This window comes from Mirounga angustirostris, unplaced genomic scaffold (assembly GCF_029215605.1).
Source record: "Mirounga angustirostris isolate CCGP_5_RB_7025 unplaced genomic scaffold, mMirAng1.0.hap1 SCAF_10, whole genome shotgun sequence".
NCBI classification, from domain to species: Eukaryota; Metazoa; Chordata; class Mammalia; order Carnivora; family Phocidae; genus Mirounga; species Mirounga angustirostris.
In genome coordinates this window covers 31,605,727-31,618,661 of record NW_026991718.1, presented here as the reverse complement: position 1 = coordinate 31,618,661, position 12,935 = coordinate 31,605,727, and the positions used below count along the sequence as shown (strand labels likewise).

Sequence of the window (12,935 nt, the reverse complement as noted above, 5' to 3'; positions counted from 1 at the left end):
AAGGCAGATGCTTAACCAACTGAGCCACCCAGGCGCCCCGAGAGGGTTTCTTAAAATACTAACCTTCTGGTCCCACCTGCCAAACATCCTGATTTAATCAGCCTGAAGCGGGCTGCAGGGGTTGAGTCTTATCTGAAAGTTCCCCAGATTCTGCAAGTTCTAAAATGCAGCCAGGTTGGGAGCCATTCAGCTAGCTGGATGCCCTCATTTTACAGGTTAAATACTGAGGCCGAGAAATGCACTTCAAACCTGCTGCCCTTGCCCAGCCAAAAGCTTCCGGGGGCCCCTGACATCACAGCAAATACACAGCCGGTCTGAAGACCTTCTGTGGAAAGGAAAATGCTCGGAGCTTTCCTTGATTGGGCTGATGTGGGCGTATGCCAGGGTTCTGAGAATAAGGATTCGGCCCTTTCAAAGCACAGAATAAAACCTTCTTGAAATATTCCAGGTCTAACTTCTGGAAATAGGAGATGTGTTATCACGCCTTAATTGGGGCTGTACTTTTGGCCAAGTTCGTACTTACTGTCCCAATGTCTGGGGTTGTGTTCCCTCAGCTATCCAGGTCCCAGTGTCATGGTCAATAGGATGGCCACGTTAGTAGAATTCCCCCGAGAGCAGGCTCCAAAGCTGAAGACTTGAGGTGCTCCCTCCTCTCGATTTTCCACTCCCTTTGGGAATTTCCTCTGGAGCCGAGATTAATCATTATGCAAATGTTAAGTACTTTGAAAGCTGGAGAAAGGAAAGGAATTTTTTAAAGCACTTTTGTTATTATAGTTTAGGAGAGATCACAAACAGCTGTTGCGTTTGACCTGCTCTCGAGTTCTACTGTGCGGTCTGTGTGATATCAAATTATATATATATATTGTATTTAAATCTTCTTTAAGATGTATATGTACTGGGCGCCTGGGTGGCTCAGTTGGTTAAGTGACTGCCTTCGGCTCAGGTCATGATCCTGGAGTCCCTGGATCGAGTCCCCATCGGGCTCCCTGCTCGGCAGGGAGCCTGCTTCTCCCTCTGACGCTCCCCCCTCTCATGCTCTCTCTCTCTCATTCTCTCTGTCTCAAATAAATAAATAAAATCTTAAAAAAAAAAAAAAGATGTATATGTACTTTTGGGTTACCTGGGTGGCTCAGTCAGCTAGGCGTCTGCCTTCAGCTCAGGTCGTGATCCCAGCGTCCTGCTCAGTGGGGGTCAGGGGGGTGGGAATCTGCTTCTCCATCTCCCTCTGCCTGCTGATCCCCCTGCTTGTGCTCGATCTCTCTCTCTCTCTGTCAAATAAATGAGTAAAATCTTAAAAAAAAAATATATATATATATGCACTTTTTTTTTTTTTTTGTATATGCACTTTTGCCAAAACCTCTGGGTTCCCATAAATATCCAAATATATTGACCATCACCCAGCCTGTTTGCACTCCCTCCCAGACTTAAGGGCCATTCTGGGAAAAGACATTAAAACATTTCACCCTCGGAATGTGAGTTTGACTGAGATTTTATTTAGATTTTGTAAATAGCCTAAATGCCTGGGGTGATCTGAAAGGAAATGCTGCAGAGTCCTGTTGCCTAAGAAATAGGGCAAGTCTTGCTCACTCAGGCATAGCCTGAAGGGAAAAACAAAAGTCCTCACTCTTATCCTGAAGGTCAAAACTTCTTTGGCTTCTCCTGTCCTAGTCTCTTCCTCTGTGTCCTCAAGGGTTTCTAAACCATAAACTGCTATTTAATAATTTTTTATATTAAACTTTTCCTGTTCAAATGATGGCAGGGTTTCTCCCTCCTGTTCTGACCTATACTGATACCAGGCCCTTCTGAGACACTGAGTTCCCCAAGAGCACAGGACGGTCGGTGCTGCAGGGCTGGGATGAAGCAAGCAAGGCACATGGGTTCATGGAGTTGCAGGGTTGTTCGAGGGCAGGGGGGGCACCTGAGGGTAGGTACCTCCTTGCATGCGAAGCCCTAGGTCCTTTGCTTGCCTTACCCTAGTCCAGACCTTGCCGTTCTGTCTTCTTTTTTAGAGTTCCGTGTAGCACATTCCAGAGAATTCATCTACTGAAACCCTCACCCCCAGTGTGATGGTATTTGGAGGTGGGGCCTTTGGGAGATAATTAGGTTTGGATGACGACAAGAGGGTGGTGCTCTTATGATATAATTAGTGCCCTTATAAGAAGAGGAAGGCAGAGTGAGAACTCTCTCTCCCCTGTATTCACCCGGGAAGGACCATGTGAGCACACAGAGAGGCCAGGAAGTGGACCTCACCAGGAAGTGAATCTGCAGGCACCTTGACCTTGGACTTGCCAGCCTCCAGAACTGAGAAATAAATGTCCGTTGTCTAAGCCACCCCATGATGATGTTTTGCTCTGGAAGCCAAAGCTAAGGCAGTGCCCACTCAGCATGTCCTGAAAGGCTGAATCACCTTGTGTCTCAGAACCGTCTCTCTAATGCAGCTTAAGAGCTGAGTCTCTAAGCAGTGTAGCATGGTATTCAAAAGCCAGACTTTAAAGTCTTGTAGACCCAGGTTCAACCTTAGCCCTACGGAGACCCTGTTCTAGTCACTCCTTATGCCTCGGTTTCCTTAGCTGTAAAATAAGTGAAACAATACCTACTCCATAGGGGTGTGGAAAGGATCGAGTAAGACTACACACAGAGGACTTAGCTCAGTGCCCTCAAATATTAGCTATACTGCTAATAGTAGTAGTCACTCCCCATTATATTAACTCCAAATTCCCCCTAGTCTGAGTCACCAAATGATGAAATAGAGCCAAAATCCAGTACGTGAGTAATTAGTCATTCAGAGGGGGTCTAAAGTCTCAAATTTGAAGGTCGCCTCTGTCTGTCCCAAGAGCCAAACAACAGCCAAAGTAAACAAGGTTTAGGAAGGAATGTAAAAAATAGAGCAAAGGCATCGATCTCTTTTCCCATCAAAGAAGATTAGATTAGAATAAATATTCAATCTACTCTTTTTTGTTTCCATTTCAAAAAGTTGAAACTTTATTCAAACCCCACTCGTTGAGAATGTTTAGTGCCCCTTTCAGGTTCCAGGAACTATGCTAGTTAGCAAAGATTTAAAAATAAGATATCCTCTTTGCTCTCAAGCCACTGAAGGTCTTGAGGTACAGAGATAAGCATGTAAACAAAGCAAAGGTTGTTTTGAGTGTCGCTTACTCTCACTGAGGTGGAGCTCACGGCTCGGCAGGAGGGAGCGGGCAGGGAGCTGGCGAGGTCAGAGAACCTTTCCCACAGGAGAAAAAGGTACTCTCCATGATCCATATTGCTACTGCCCTGAGGAAGTGGAAGGAGAAGCACGGAAGCTAATTCCTGTGATAGACATATTCTCGCCGTGGCCTGGCTGCAAAGGTTTACCATCTGGCTTGCACAATTCCTTCGTGTTTAACAGTTGCCTCTCACAAGCTGGTAGGAACCAACTTCAGAACATCCCTGTGGAGGTGCTCTAAGCCACGAGTAAAATTGCTCTCAAACTGTATTGAGCGTAATTTAATTTCACCTTGATAATCCTGGAGAGTACTTCATGGCATTGTAGTTCCTGAGAGTCAACATGGGGAACATTAATTACTCTCGCACTGTGTCTGCAGAGTTGCTAATCAGCAGTGTAGTGGTGTAGCTGGCTACACCAAGGGGCTGACAAGGAAAAGATGGAACAGAATGTCTTGTAGGTTGTCAGTGGTATGGTTTTACTCCTTAAGGAGCTCTGGAAGGAATCCAGTAGAGGCTATCACCTTCCGTAGGTAAATTTATGATGGTATAAATAGTAATAACAGTGACAGAAATCATAATCATTTCCTTCCAATGGAATAAGGCTTTACAGTTTTCAAAGTGAATTGGACTTTCACCTTGAGGAAAATAGAACAGAGTCTTTATCTCCAGAAACAAATGGAGTGTATAAAATTCATTCTTTCTCGGCAGCCCCATGCTACTGACTTCTGCAGAGCATTCCAGTTGTATGTAGCCGGGGCTTGGGAAAGTTTCCTAGCTCTTGGGAAGGAAGTTAACTAAAACATATGACATCTCTGGCAAGAGTCACAATTTCACACAAAAACTTTCTTGCGATAACTTCACATATTGCTTCCCCTGGTGGGATCACCATCTCTAGGGAAGGCTTGGGTCTAAAATGACAGCTCTGTTTAATAAAAGTGAGAGCTGAATGCTAAATCCAGCAGGTTTTATTTCTCACGAAGAAGTCTTCATCTTAAAATCACTTGTTATGGATGATGTTATGACAGAGGTAAGTCCTTCCAGATTTTTTTTCGTCTTGTTTGTAGAGCATAGAAGCATTTTTAAGCTTCTTGCATGAAAAAAATAAGCAAATATGGTTACTACTCCTGCAAGTCAACAGTGTCTCCTGTAGATAAAATATTACAAAGTATTTGCTATTTACGTGAAATTGGAGGTGGGGGTGGCCACTGGAAAGAGTGTTGGCAGAGATGGGTGGTTGTAAGATTTCTTCCTGAATTAGACTGGTTATGGAAATCAGTGCTTTCAAATTTCAAAATGTGCTAGATATGGCAAATACATATATATGCCGTAAGGAAATAAAAGCCAGATAGGTATTTGCTATCCTAGCTAGTCGAGGAAAGTAAAACCATTTCAACATTAAGGGATGAGGTTACCACTTACGGATGTGGTGCATGCCCTTTATGGTCCCGTGTGTACAAGGGCCAGGCTCTGCACCGAAGAAGGTCTGAGGTCCGACTGCAAGGTGTGCATATAAAAGATTTTCAGGACACATTTGTTGATCATCACAGTGCTGAGATGGTATGAAAAGGTTGGACAAACACCTACTGCAGGCAGCATATTCACTACCTATAGGAAGGGGAGAGTCAGAGCTAGCAGGGTGAAGGTCTACGTGTATGATGCTTCGGTCCCTTCCATGGCACTGAAGAGTGACAGGGGAGGCTGTTCAAGTCCTCTGACTGCCCCAGAGACTTCGAACTCTCAGAACGAATAATTTGCTGTGAGCTCGAAATACAAAACCAATAACCATTCCTGATTTCCCTACTGTATTGACTAATTATTTGACTATGTACAATTGACCAATTATCTACACCTTGTGGAGAATTTTAAGAAAATCTTTGCAGTGTATATTTTCATGAACTCAAAAGTTATTTTCTCCCCTCTATTGAAAGGCTGTGAGAACACAAATGTCTGCCTGTAACAATTTTAACTAACACTTTCCCACAAAGGAGCATGTTCAAGAACCTCTAAAAAGAGTCTAATGATCAGACGTCAAATATATGAGGTAGTAGGAGGAAGAAAGAGAGTATGGAGAAATAACAATCCACAGATAATCTGTAATGCAATCTCTTAAATTAGAACGTTTAATTTCAACAGCTACCTCAAGAATTCCATAGCATATTCTTGCTCTTGGATAAAATCAGTGACAAAAAATGAGAGGGTCAAGCAATAGCAACAAAAAGATTAGGAGAAACAATGAGTTTGTGATATCCTCGAGCCAAAGGAGCACTAATACCTGAATAGTGAGAGGAACATGGCATGGGTTTGGGAATAAGGTATAAACCGATGTTGGAATCCGGGTTGTCCATTTATAATGTAATAACCTCGGGCAATTCACCTAATTCCTCTAGGCCTTAATTTCTTCATTTCTTAAATGGGATGATTATACCTAAGACGCAAGATTTTTGAAAAGATTTACACTCAAAGCTCAATTCTAATTATCATCCAACAGGCAGAAAAGTCTGCTGTGTGATTCTCTTTGAGGTTGTGAGTGAGTGGATATGGATTTCTCTGGCTGATCTGTGCCAGGGGATATGACTGTGCCGGGAGACAGGAAAGGTTGGAGGTGTGCGAAGGCTCCCGCCTCCTGCCCTCCATGTGCACACTCCCGTCACCACTGGTGGAGTCACCAGGCTGTGGTTAAGTCTTCACTGAGGAGGTTTGCAGGGTTCCCATTCCCATCTGGAAGGAGGAAGCCCCGGAATGCTTATCCCACCGTCCCCACAAGTCATATGGAGGCCATTCATCACATGGCAACCAGAGGCCTTGAGGCTGACATGATAGGTTCTTCTGCACGCTCTATGGATCTTGTCCTGACAGGCAGAACGGGGCCAACATACATTGAGGATACTGAGTGCTGTCTCCATACCGTGGACTGTTCTAAAGACTGTGTGGAAGTGAATTCATTTCTCCCTTCAACTGTGTGAGGTATTTTACAAGACATAGAAACTGAAACACAATTTCCATTGCTTGCCCAAGGACCCACAGCCATATTAGTCTGGCTCTGTGTCAGTGGGGTGAACTATTACACAACCCGGCCTAAGAAGAGTAATGAAATAATGTACATACAGCTCCCAGCACAGTGTCTGGCTCTTGGAAACTGGTCAGTCCATGGTAGCTGGTGTAGCTACTGTGCGTCTGAGACTTTGTGAACTCCTGCTTGGGTGGCCACCTGAACCTCTCCTGGATCTGTTCACAGCCTTTGTCCTCTGACATATCAGTAGGTAAAGTCACAGTGCAGATTTTGGGGGCCCTTCTGGCTGAATTCTTTCAAGACACTGGAAATTTCGTGAACAGCTGAGCAGATTGGCCAACAAGACCAGCAGTAATTGTTATTCATCCTCTGGGTAATTTGGCACCTAATTTCACCAAACTATTGAGAAATCTGTTTTCTTGGCAAGTAACTTCAGAAGCGGTGAATCTTGGCAAAAATGTGGCCATCGGTTAGGTTAATAAATGGTTCCGTGTGATAATCATCTATGTGAGTTATAAATTTGGTTATATCATTTGAAAGGAAATTTCTTTCTGTTAATGGTGTGTGGGAGCAGAAGGGGAATGAGGACAGAGGTAAAGTTGGTAGGTTAGTTCACAGGATCATTCTGCAAATATCTCAAGTGGGAAAAGAGAAAAACAGATGACAAATAAAGAAACTATTAAGGACAATGCAATTGTAGTCTAACTGGACATATTTTTATCACCATTGAATCCATGTCTTATAGCTTTTCTGAAAAATCAGCTATCAAAGTGACCATAAAGTAATTTCACTTTGCATCAACTGTTTTGAAGAGGAAAGAACAAATGTTCTTAGGTACCGCTACCAGATGGGCTGGGATTTTAATATCAGCCTTCATACTTACCAACTGTGCAAACTTGGGCAAGTTACTTAACCAGTCTGAGCAGAAATTTCCTCCTATCTAAAATTCATCCAACAAATTTGCTGTAAGGTCTAAAGTATGCAAAATTTTTGTCACATAGGAGAAGCTCAATAAATGGTAATTAATGTTGTTATTATCTCTGTTTGGTTTTTCTTTGAAAAACTTTCTGTGACCCAAAAGAAGGAGCTTATTCAAGATATATATCTAGATCTTTATTAGAGGGATTTTTTTTAATCCAAATTATATGCATCAAATTGTTTACTTGAGTGGAAGAAATTCTAGAGTGAAGGATTGACTTTCTAATGACTAGACAAAGTTAGTTGAGTGAATTGTCTGGTCAGCTCAGGAAAAAAGTAGGGTGGGGGCTCAGAGGTTGTCTTCCTCTGTCTATTGGTTCAGTTTATTTCTGTAAGCTTCTAATTTTTTTTTTTTTTTTTTAGCAATGGAGACATGGCCATTCCATTTCCAGTTTTGCCCTGGACCTAGAGCTATATATTTTTAATATATATTTTTTTAATATTTTTTAAGTAAACTCTACCCCCAGCGTGGGGCTTGAACTCACTACCCCAAGATCAAGAGTCGCATGCATCATGCTCTACCGACTGAGCCAGCCAGACGCCCCAGAACTATGTTTTGAAATAGGGATGGTTGGATTGAGAAAATTCCTTTTGTACAAATAGAACTCATTTACAGCTAGTCATTCAAATATCCCGTGGCAGCATAATAAAAATTTGGGACTTTCAATTTAATTAAAGGCTCCGGTTTACTCTTCCCTGGAAATAGTTACTCACATTTGGAAACTGCTCTCTTTCATGTATTTAAAATAGCATCTAATAGTAAGACAGTAATTGATTAAGAAGTAATTTGCTGATCTGAAAGTGCTGATGTGATTTCAAAATGTATTTAAGATAAATCCAACTCAATGAGGCTTACATGCATAGATTGGGAAAATAAGGAGCTTATCATAGGATTTTCATAGCCACCTCAAAATGGCAAATGAAGATAAATTGCAGAAATCAGGACTACATGTTGTAATCAAAGAGGAACCTTGCCACAGACTGAAACAAACTTGGAAAACAAGTGAATGGAAGATTAAACAATGAAGTCTGAGTAAGATTGCTTGTTCTCTGTGATTAAAGCCTGACAAGGCTCCATGAGTCAAAATGTAAACACATACCAGTTATGGTGGACCCCACTGGTTTATACTTTGGCAAACCACAGCTGCCTCAAATTTACCATTGAAAAGATGTTTTTGGGGAAATGAAACTAGATACCGCCTTCTATCATGCATGTGATCTATTATTCATGATAAACAATTCCTATGATAGGAGTAAGCCTTTTTATAATATTCCAATGACTTTTCTACATTTTGAAAAATATATTTATAATAGATTATCCCCTTATGTTTTTCATACCTGACTGACAAAATATTCAAGAATTTCCCATTATGTGCTTAATTTTAAGGTCTGAATTTTGAGATGCCTTCTTTTTTCTGAGCTGGCAGCTTTACTAATCAATGCACTATTCCAAATGTATGGATAGACAAACAAATACATACCAAGAAGCACATGGTATAAATGAGAGGAATCTAAATATGGAATCAGCCAATAATAGTGAAGCTAATATTTATTGTTACTGTTTGCCAAACAGTGGGCTAAACACTTTAGAAGAAATATTTCTTTTAATCATTAGCAATCCTAATAAGACAAAACCCCAGTATCCCAGATTATAGGAATAAAGGGTTTTGAAAATCTTTTTTTTTTTTTTAAGATTTTTTATTTATTTATTTGACAGAGAGACAGACACAGAGAGAGAGGGAGCACAAGCAGGGGGAGCGGGAGAGGGAGAAGCAGGCTTCCCACCAAGCAGGGAGCCTGATGCGGGGCTCCATCCCAGGAAACTGGGATCATGACCTGAGCTTAAGGCAGACGCTTAACAACTAAGCCACCCAGGCGCCCCTGAAAATCTTAACTGTTGATAAAGAATTAAATCCCTAAATGAGAATAGAAAGCATTTTGCAGGTGATTTCTTGGTAATTTGTAAAACTAAAGTTTTCCTAAAATTAACTGTATACTGACGCCTACAAATCATACACTGCAAGCGACTACAGTCAAATTTTAAGGGATTTCTCTGCTTTATTAGTCATTTTTATTAAGGTTTATATGAAACTTCTGACTGAAGCTCCAACTGAAGCCAAAAAGATAAAACCTTTCCCTACTGCAAGTTTTCACTGAAGTATCCTATCAATAGAAACCAATGCTAAGTCTAAAAGATCTTCCATGATTTGGACTTTTCATTCATTCCTTGGACTGTGTTCACTACCTTCTGTGCACCACACCTTGGGGACACGAAGAAGACATGAACTCCACCCTCAAACAATACTCAGCCTATTAAGAGAGACATGTAGGGGCGCCTGGGTGGCTCAGTCGTTAGGCTTCTGCCTTCGGCTCAGGTCATGATCCCAGGGTCCTAGGATCGAGCCCCGCATCAGGCTCCCTGCTCAGTGGGAGCCTGCTTCTCCCTCTCCCACTCCCGCTGCTTGTGTTCCCTCTCTCGCTGTGCCTCTCTCTGTCAAATAAATAAAAAAATAAAATCTTGAAAAAAAAAAAGAGAGACATGTAAACAAACCATAGCTAATATAACACACAATACATCACATAATAGAGGTAGATAGAATAGAGGCCCAAAGGAGGAAGTAGTCAATTTTCACAGAAAAAAAAGGAAAATTCTAAGAAACTTCATGGAAGCAATGACAGAAAAGGTAGTGTTTTACCTGGCTGGCTCAATCAGGGGAGCATGCAACTCTTGATCTCCAGGTTGTGAGTTCGAGCCCCACATTGGGTGTAGAAATTACTTTAAAAAAAAAAAGACCGTGTAGGCTGCCTGGGTGGTTCAGTCGGTTAAGCGTCTGCCTTCGGCTCAGGTCATGATCTCAGGGTCCTGGGATGGAGCCCCACGTCAGGTCCTTGCTCAGTGGGAAGTCTGCTTCTCCCTCTCCCTCTGCTCTTCTCCCCCTGCTCATGCTTTCTCTCTCTCTGTGTCTCTCAAATAAATAAATAAATAATCTTTAAAAAAAAAAAAAGACAATGTATTAAATGTAGATGAAAATCTGTGGCTTTTGGAGGTTGTTCCATTTACTTATATGTTCAAGCTACTTTTTTGTCAAAAGATGAATTACTTAAAAAAAAAAAAAGCATAGGAGTCTATCTCAGTCACCTACCATTCCATACTATTTTATTTCCTATTCCTGACATTCTGTTTCTCCCAGCACTTAACTCCGTTTTTTTTCTTTTAAGTAACTAATCAGACTGTTTTCCTATCAAATGAAAATTCATCTCAATACTTAGGACACAACCTAGTGACACCACACATAGGTACAGGAGACAGGTAAGAGCATGTTTATTCCCACACTGTTTATAAGAGAAAAATATGGAAACCATCTAAAGATGCATCAGTAAGAGAATGGGTAAATTGTGGCCCTTTTATACAATGAAATACCGTATAACAGTTTAAATGAACTGGAAGATGTGTATTAATACATGTTGAGTGAAAACTCGAGAAGTGTAGAATATATCATTTTATAAAGATGGAAAACAGGCAAAAACCATTATAGTTTACAGATACATTTATAGTATAAGTATAAAAAAACACAAAAATTAAAACTCAAAAGTCAGGGGCACCTGGCTGGCTCAGTCAGTAGAGCATGTGACTCATGATTTCAGGGTCATGAGTTCAAGCCCCTCGTTGGGCATGGAGACTACTCAAAAACAAAACAAAACAAACAAAAAAACTTCAAAGGACACCTGGGTGGCTCCATCGGTTAAGCATCTGGCTCTTGATTTCAGCTCAGGTCATGATCTGAGGCTCCTGGGAATCAAGCCCCTCATCAAGCTCTGTGCTCAGCGAAGAGTCTGCTTGAGATTCTCCCTCTCCCTCTCCCTCTGCCTCTCCCCCCACTCCCACACTCTGTCTCTCTATATATATCTAAAATAAATAAATAAATCTTAAAAAAAAAAAACTCGGGGTTCCTGGGTGGCTCAGTCGTTAAGTGTCTGCCTTCAGCTCAGGTCATAATCCCAGGGTCCTGGGATCAAGCCCCGAATCAGGCTCCCTGCTCGGCCGGAAGCCTGCTTCTCCCTCTCCCTCTCCCACTCCCCCTGCTTGTGTTCCCTCTCTCGCTGTGTCTCTCTCTGTCAAATAAATAAATAAAATCTTTTATAAAAAAAAAACCTCAAAATTCGGGATAGGTGTAAACTCTGTCAACAGCAGGAGAAGAATGGGGCAGGTTGATTACAGGGACTTTAACTATATGTGTAAGATTTTAATTTGGTCGGGAGAAGGAGAGGAAAACAAGAATAAGGGAGGGAGAGAACGAGGAAAAGAGAGATCCAGAGCAAATAGGCAACATTTTATTATATGACTGAGCTGGGTAGTAGATATATGACTTTTTTGTTATATTATTCTCTGTACTTTTCTGTATGTTTAAAATATTCTTGGGGTGTCTGGGTGGCGCAGTTGGTTAAGCGTCCACTCTTGGTTTCAGCTCAGGTCATGATCTCAGGGTCGTGGGACTGAGCCTCACAACAGGCTTCACGCCCAGCCTGGAGTCTGCTTCCCTCTGCGCCTTCCCTGCGTGTACACACACACACGCTTTCTCTCTCTCTCTCTAAAATAAATAAATAAATCTTTAAAAGAAAGGAAATATTCTATGTTAAAAATGAAGGATTGCTAAATCTTTATAATAGTAGTGTACAATGTTACTAACCAAATCTAATAAATAGTCAAAAATTTTAAAGTAAAAAATGAGCAAACTGCACATATAATTTTTAAATTCTAGTAAAGGAACTTATTTGCTTCTATGGGAAATAATATTTTTGTGTAATTTTCCCACTTCCCTTCTAGAGCATTCTTTAAAAAGACAACGTGAATGTCTTGGCATTATAAAGGAGGTGCTAGTGCTTATTAGCTACTCTGCTGTGAACCAATCTGTGATAGAATGAAGGGCTCCTGAGAGACCAACAAAAGACTAACAATCTATCCAACACTTATTTATGCTTCTTTTTTTCTTAAGTCCCCTGAGGGTTTTTAAGAAAGATGTTCAGAGTTTAGCAGGCCTCCAAATGAAAAAGCATAATATTAATTCATTTGCTAGTAACCAAATGACCAGTTGCAGAGGCAAAATTAAAACCTCAGCTTGGTGAATAAACCAAGGTCAAATTCACAATGGGTCTCTGACACCAAAAGAGGATAAAGATTTGAAGAGCGGCCATATGTAGGGAAAAGGACCCACGGCTGGGAGGATGGAGACCTAACCCCTAGGGCTAACTCTGCCATCAACTACAACTAGTAGGGTGATTTTAGAGTGGTCACTTTACCTCTCCCTGAAGCTTCATGTCCTTGTCTTTAAAGTGAAATACTGGATTTGATCTTCTAAGATCCTTTCTAGGTCTAAACGTCTATAATTTGGTATCCTAAATCATAGCAAAATATGAGCCTTTAGTTTAAACCGTAGGTAATAAAAAATTTGCATTAGAGATTTCTGTGAGACTGATAAATGAGGTAGAAATAGGTCTCTAGACCTAAGCTTTAGCAAATCATTTCCCCTATGCCCCAAAAGGGGAGGTAGAGATGGAGAATATATGTGATGTAGAAATTAACATGAGGTCTTTGTAATCTGTGAGAAATCATGGAAAACTACAATAAATCCAGAAAGTGGCACATGCAAATGCAGCCACTCCATAACCCTTTCTGAAGCTGTTATGTGTAGGGCACAGTTAAGCACTAAACGATGCAGTCCCTGCCCTCAAAAGACTTAAG

General features: G+C 41.3%; 1 long non-coding RNA gene across 1 annotated transcript in view; it reads right to left on the bottom strand.

Annotated features, from left to right (window-relative positions):
* LOC123851008 (uncharacterized) overlaps positions 1–12,935 on the bottom strand; it is a 70,746-nt gene that overhangs the window by 16,680 nt on the left and 41,131 nt on the right. The window contains exons 2-3 of the long non-coding RNA XR_010405536.1: positions 1,121–1,268; positions 524–729 (exon numbers count right to left, since the gene is read on the bottom strand). This is a non-coding gene — a long non-coding RNA (uncharacterized LOC123851008). The remainder of the gene's footprint in view (positions 1–523; positions 730–1,120; positions 1,269–12,935) is intronic.